The sequence below is a fragment of the Nicotiana attenuata genome, unplaced genomic scaffold (genome assembly GCF_001879085.1).
Source record: "Nicotiana attenuata strain UT unplaced genomic scaffold, NIATTr2, whole genome shotgun sequence".
Lineage (NCBI taxonomy): Eukaryota > Viridiplantae > Streptophyta > Magnoliopsida > Solanales > Solanaceae > Nicotiana > Nicotiana attenuata.
In genome coordinates, this window is record NW_017672798.1 from 112553 (window position 1) to 119855 (window position 7303).

Below are 7303 nucleotides of genomic sequence, written 5' to 3' on the forward strand. Positions count from 1 at the left end.
TATGGCCTGAACACTCGGTTCATCAACTCCATGAATGCTGCTGGGGCATTGGTCAACCCAAACGACATGACCAGGAACTCATAATGCCCGTACCGAGTGCGGAATGCTGTCTTAGGGACATCGGATGCCCTAATCCTCAGCTGATGGTAGCCAGATCTCAAGTCTATCTTTGAAAACACCTTTGCACCCTGAAGCTGGTCAAACAAATCATCAATCCTCGGCAGTGGATACTTGTTCTTTATCGTCACTTTGTTCAATTGTCGGTAATTAATGCACATCCTCATCGATCCATCCTTTTTCTTCACAAATAACACTGGCGCACCCCAAGGAGAAACACTGGGACTGATAAAACCCTTCTCTAGCAAGTCCTGCAACTGGTCCTTTAACTCCTTCAACTCTGGCGGGGCCATGCGATACCGCGGAATAGAAATGGGCTGCGTGCCTGGGGCCAGGTCAATACAGAAATCAATATCCCTGTCGGGCGGCATACCCGGCATGTCTGAAGGGAAAATCTCGGGGAACTCCTGAACAATAGGAACAGAATCAATAGAAGGAACCTCTGTGCTGGTATCACGAACATACGCCAGATAAGCTAGACACCCCTTCTCGACCATGCGTCGAGCCTTCACATATGAGATAACACTGCGGGTGGCATGACCTGGGCCCCTCTCCACTCCAATCGGGGTAAATCTGGCAAAGCCAAGGTCATGGTCTTGGCGTGACAATCCAAGATAGCATGATACGGGGACAACCAATCCATCCCTAATATAACGTCGAAATCCACCATGTTTAAGAGCAATAAATCAACACGGGTCTCAAGACCCTCAAACACTACCACACAAGAACGATGAACTTGGTCGACCACTATAGAATCACCCACCGGTGTAGATACATAAACAGGAATACCCAAGGCATCACTAGGCATAGTCAGGTAGGGTGCAAAATAGGACGACACATATGAATACGTAGACCCAGGGTCAAATAGCACTGAAGCATCCCTATCACAGACCAGAATAGTACCTGTAATAACAGCATCTGAAGACTCAGCCTCTGGCCTGGCTGGTAAAGCATAACACCGGGGCTGGGCCCCACCTCCCTGAACTATGTCTCTGGGACGATCGGCTGCTGGCTGGCCTCTACCTCTGGCGGTCCGAGCTCTACCTCTATGATCTCTACCTCCACCTCTATGGCCTTTACCCCCGCCTCTAGATGGCTGGGCGGCCTGTGGATCACCTGATGCCTGAATCATAGGACGAGGACCCTGCTGCTGAGAGCTGTCAGAAGCTCGAGGGCAATACTTGGCAATATGTCTCGTGTCGCCACACGTGTAACAAGCCCTCGGCTGCTGAGAATAACGAAGTGGTGGTACGCTGATAGGTGCTGATGGTGAACTGAAAAGCTGCTGGTCAGAAGACTGCGGCTGAGAGCCACGACCACCTGAAGTACCATGTGAGACCTCTAGGGCTGACTAAAAGGGCCTCGGAGGATGGCCTCTACCATAAGAATCCCCACCTCCAGACGAGGTACCACTGAATCTACCTGCATGACGGGGTCTCTTTTCTGACCCATGACCACCTTCCCGTGCAAGAGCCATCTCAACTCTACGGGCCGCATTGGCCGCCTCCTGAAAAGAAATCTCACTACCAGCTCCCATAGCCATCTGGAGACGGATCGACTGAATCAATCCATCAATAAACCTCCGCACCCTCTCTCTCTCGGTGGGGAGTATAACAACAGCATAGCGTGCCAGATCAATGAACCGAGTCTCATACTGTGTGACTGTTATAGAGCCCTGCTGGAGGCGCTCGAACTGCCTGCGAAGAGCCTCTCGCTGAGTAACTGGGAGAAACTTCTTCAAAAACAACTCTGCAAACTGGCCCCAAGTCAATGATGGCGACCCTGCTGGTCTGGATAAACAATAGTCCCTCCACCAAGTCTTGGCGGATCTTGCTAGTCGAAAGGTGATGAAGTCGACCCCATTGGTCTCCACAATACCCATAGTCCGGAGAATCTCATGGCAGCTGAATAAGAAGTCTTGGGGGTCCTCTGTAGGAGCACCGCTGAAGGTGGTGGTGAAGAGCTTGGAGAACCTATCAAGCCTCCATAAAGCATCTGAGGACATAGCCGCTCCATCGCCGGCCTGAGTCACAATACCTGGCTGGACCGCCACAGCTGGCTAAACCACTGGAACCTGTGCCTGGGGAGCTACCTACTCTGGAGTACGTGTAGCAGGAGTCTGAACCCCTCTTCCAGCCTGAGAAGTGGCTGGTGCTACTGGAAGCAAACCCGCTCTAGTGACGCTCTCCATAAAGCCTACTAATCTGACCAGACGTCCTGAAGAACTGGGGTGGCTATGAACCCCTCTGGGACCTGAGCTGGGCCCACCGGAGCTGCTGGGGTTGGAGCCTCCTCATCATAATCAACATGAGGCTCCACCTCTGGGACTGCTGCCCGGGGCTGGGCTCTACCCCGGCCTCCGCCTCTGGCACGGCCTCAGCCTCTGCCCCTCGTAGGAGCTGCTGCTGGGGGCTCGGCCTGCTGCGCGGTAGAAGAGGAAGCACGTGTTCTCGCCATCTGCGAAAGAACAGAGTAGAAAGACAATCGGTATTTGAGAAATAGAATCGCACGACAGGAAAGAACAAAAGTGAAACTTTCCCTAACTCCGTAGCCTTTAGGGGATAAATACAGACGTCTCCGTACCGATCCCTCAGACTCTACCGAGGTTGTCCGTGAGTTGTGAGACCTATGTAACCTAGTGCTCTGATACCAACTTGTCACGACCCGGATTTTCCACCCTCGGGAGTCGTGATGGCGCCTACTAATAGGAGCTAGGCAAGCCAATTAATTTAACACTTCTCTCAACATCATTAACAGTATAAAGAAGAACGAGGCAATTAATATAAAAACGGAAGTCTCGAAACATAAATAACTGAAACCAAGTGCGGAAATTCAAATACACCTCTACCCAGATCTGGTGTCACTAACTCACGAACTTCTACTGAATGCTAAATACAAAGTCTGAATAAGAATACAGTACTGTCTGATCCGATACAAGGGAATCAAACGAAAGACAGAGATAAGAGAGACTCCTGGCCATGCGGACGCCAACAAGCTACCTCGGAAATCCCCGGACTGAAGTAAGCTCCCAACGCTCCTACTGCTGACCAAAGGCTCCTGCTCCGGTACTATGATCTGTGCAAAAGCACAGAAGTGTAACATCGGCACAACCGACCCCATCTGCTGGTAAGTGTCTAGCCTCGTCACTACTTCGCCGGGGTTAGGCCAGGCACTTACCAGCACATGGGGTCGGTAATTGTTTTCAAAGAGAATTTCTTGCTATGTTTCACTGGTTCCTACTGTTTACTTGATTTTACTGTTTGAGTTAGCATTATCTGTGCCTGTGTGGGATTTTATATTCTCAGCCGTTATTCATTTTTATTGCTCACTGGGTTGGAGTACTCACTTTACTCCCTGCACCTCGCGTGCAGATGCATGTATTGTTCACCCGGTAGTGGGTTTTGAGCTGGTTGAAGGTATTGCTATCGTAGCTGAGCAGAGTGACACTTTTGTCACCACCACCTTCAGCGGTGCTCCTACAGAGGACCCCCAAGACTTCTTATTCATCGAAGAGGTTAGCTGAGATCTACATCCGAGAGATTGTTCGCCTTCATGGGGTGCCGGTATCTATTATTTCGGATCGGGGTACGCAGTTTACCTCGCGCTTTTGGAGAGCAGTTCAGGAGGAGTTGGGCACCCAGGTTCAGTTGAGCACAGCGTTCCATCCTCAGACGGACGGCCAGTCCGAGAGGACTATTCAGATATTGGAGGATATGCTCCGAGCCTGTGTCATTGATTTCGGAGGCTCGTGGGACCAGTTTTTGCCTTTAGCAGAGTTCGCCTACAAAAACAGCTACCAGTCCAGCATTCAGATGGCTCCATATGAGGCGTTGTATGGTAGGCGATGTCGGTCTCCAGTCGGATGGTTTGAGCCGGGGGAGGCTCGGTTATTGGGTACAGATTTAGTTCAGGAGGCCTTGGATAAGGTCAAGATCATTCAGGACAAGCTTCGTTCGGCTCAGTCACGACAAAAGAGTTATGCGGATTGTAAGGTTCGAGATGTAGCTTTCATGGTTGGTGAGCGGGTCTTGCTCCGAGTGTCGCCTATAAAGGGCGTGATGAGATTTGGGAAGAAGGGCAAGCTTAGCCCTAGGTTCATTGGCCCATTTGATCGTGTGGGAGAGGTGGCTTACAGACTTGCCTTGCCGCCCAGCTTGTCAGCCGTGCATCCAGTATTTCATGTGTCCATGCTTCGGAGGTATCACGGCGATCCAGCCCACGTGTTAGATTTTAGCATTGTCCAGTTGGACAAGGATCTGTCGTACGAGGAGGAGCCGGTAGCTATTCTAGACCGGCTGGTTAGACAGTTGAGGTCGAAGAGTTATCCTTCGGTGCGTGTCCAGTGGAGAGGTCAGCCTCCTGGGGCATCGACCTGGGAGTCCGAGTCTGATATGCGAGCCGTTATCCTCATCTATTTCTCGACTCAGGTACTTCTTTCTTTTGTCCGTTCGAGGACGAACGGTTGTTTTAGAGGTGGAGAATGTGACGATCCAAAGGTGTCATCACCGGATTTCTCTCTTTTTCGTGCTTCCGAGGCCTTGAAAACCTCATTTCTGCTTGGCTCGATTTGCGTGCGCAGTCCGGGCGCGTAGCCGGAAAGCCTATATGTTAAATTCTGTGAAAAATTTCAAAATGTGGCTTTAAAATGATTAAAGTTGACTTTGGTCAACATTTTTGGTAAACGGACCCGAACCCGTGATTTGACGGTCCCGGAGGGTCCGTAGAAAAATATGAAACTCGAGCATATGTCCGGAGTCGAATTTCGAGGTCGAGTGCCCGAGAAATGAATTTTTCTGTGAAATTGTTTTTCTGAAATTATTAAGGAACATGGAAATGAAAATGGATTAAAAGACTATGGTATCGGGCTCGTATTTTGGTTCCGACGCCCGGTACAAGTCTTAAATATGTGTTAAGCACTTTCTGTAAAGTTTGGTCGAAATCGGATGTCATTTGACGTGTTTCGGACCTAAATATCTAAAATTTGAAGTTATGAAGTTTGAAATGAAAATGATGATCTTGGGGCTTGATTCAATGATTTTGATGTTATTTTGGCGATTTGATCGCTCGAGTAAGTTCGTAGGATGTTATTGAGTTAGTGTGTGTGATTGGTTAGGAGCCCCGAGGGCTCGGGAGTGAATTGGAGGTGGTTCGGGGTGTTTTTACACTTAGAAAAATAGCAGATTTTGCTTCAGCTGTTGCAGAGCCCATTTCCTCTTCGCGATCGCGTTCTTCATCCCGCGTTCGCGATGCCTTACTCCCTCTTTCTTCGCGATCACGTTCCAGCCCCGCGTTCGCGTAGGGTTATTTGACCCTGAGGGCTGAGTCTCCTTTTCCCCTTCGCGTTCGCGTTTGTACCCTCGCGATCGCGTAGCTCTACAGAACTCCTTCATCGCGTTCGCATGAAATCCCACGCGTTCGCATAGAACAGTTCCTGGACCCCAGCAATTTCCTTCTACGCGTTCGCGTCTCTCTCCACGCGATCGCGATAGCCTACCCAGTTTACCCTTCGCGAACGCGGCCCCACTCCCGCGAACGCGAAGGGCAATTTTGCCCAGCGAATTTTTAAGTTAAAAACAGAACAGTAGCTCGGGATTTTCATAAAAACACACGAACTCCTTTCTTCTCCAAGCACTTAGGCGTCCATTGAAGCTCCCTTTCATCAAAACTTCTTGGGTAAGCATTGTTCAACTTGTTTTCTTCAATTTCCTCTATTAATTACTAAATTCCTAGCCCTAAATCTTGAAATCAAAGTAGAAATTATGGGTTTTGGGTAGAGTTAGGGTTTTGAGAATTTTGGGTGATTCAACCTCAATTTGGGGTCGAATCTTAAAATAAATTATATATTTGAACTCGTGGGGTTATGGGTGATTGGGTTTTGGTCCGAGCCTCGTGTTTGGACCATGTGGGACCGGTGTCGAATTTTGGTGTTTTTGGAAGAATGATAGGAATTTCATCTCTAGGCTATGTGATTATGTTTTTGAGCCCTTATTGATATTATTGAACTAATTATGCCTAGATATCATTGTTTCGGAGTTGGATTGTAGAGGAAAGGCGGTATTAGAGAGTTGATTGCTATTCTTGGACCGAGGTAAGTGTTTGTTCTAACTTTGGCTTGAGGGAATAGGATTAGGATGTTATTTGCTACTTGCTAAATGTGGAGTACGGTGTATAGGCATGGTGACGGTTGTCTATTCACCAGAGTCTAGCATGACCGTGAGTCTTAATTGCTTTTAATTCGAATGATGTGACACAACTTCCTTGTTTAATTGATAAATTTCATATAATGTGAACGGTTGAGGAAGAATTGTGATTGGTATATTTTTGAGTGTTGGCTCGAACAAGAATGTGATAGTTGAGAAAGAAGTGATTTAAAAGAGGATGTGTTGTGATTATTCCCTTGCCGGGACGTGTTGCCGGGATATTTGGGCTGTTAGTTGTACCCTTGCCGGGTTAAAGTGTTATGTTGTCGAATTCCCCTAATGGGGCCTTCTTTACAAAGCCAGATATTTTGAACTCTTATATGGGATCGTGTGGCACGCCGACCACTTATATATTATGAAATGGGATCGTGTGGCATGCCGTCCACTTATATATCTATTATGAAATGGGATCGTGTGGCACGCCGACCACTTATATATTATGAAATAGGATCGTGTGGCACGCCGTCCACTTATGAATTAAGAATGGGATCGTGTGGCGCGCCGACCACTTATATATGAGCTATGGTATTNTATGTGTACAAGTACTACAAAAATAACAGCGGAAAATAATAATCAAGACTGGGAGGGGAAAAACATGCTTTTGGGGATAACGGATAAAAATAGAACGGTAGGAGTACATAAGGAAAAATCACAACTGGTTCCTTCCAACACAGATTACGTGGACGGCGTGCCACACGATCCCATCTTACAATATATAAGTGGTCGGCATGCCACACGATCCCATTTTATAATATATAAGTGGTCGGCGTGCCACACGATCCCATTTTATAATATATAAGTGGCCGGCGTGCCACACGATCCCATTTTATAATATCAACAGTTCTTCCAATGAAATTTACTACATACAACGCAACAATTTATACGAATTCATAAGACAATAAGTACACAATAATTATGACTCACCGAAGAAAACAAGCAATGACAAGTAACACAATAAAGAAAAATGCCAACATAAAGAAACTCAG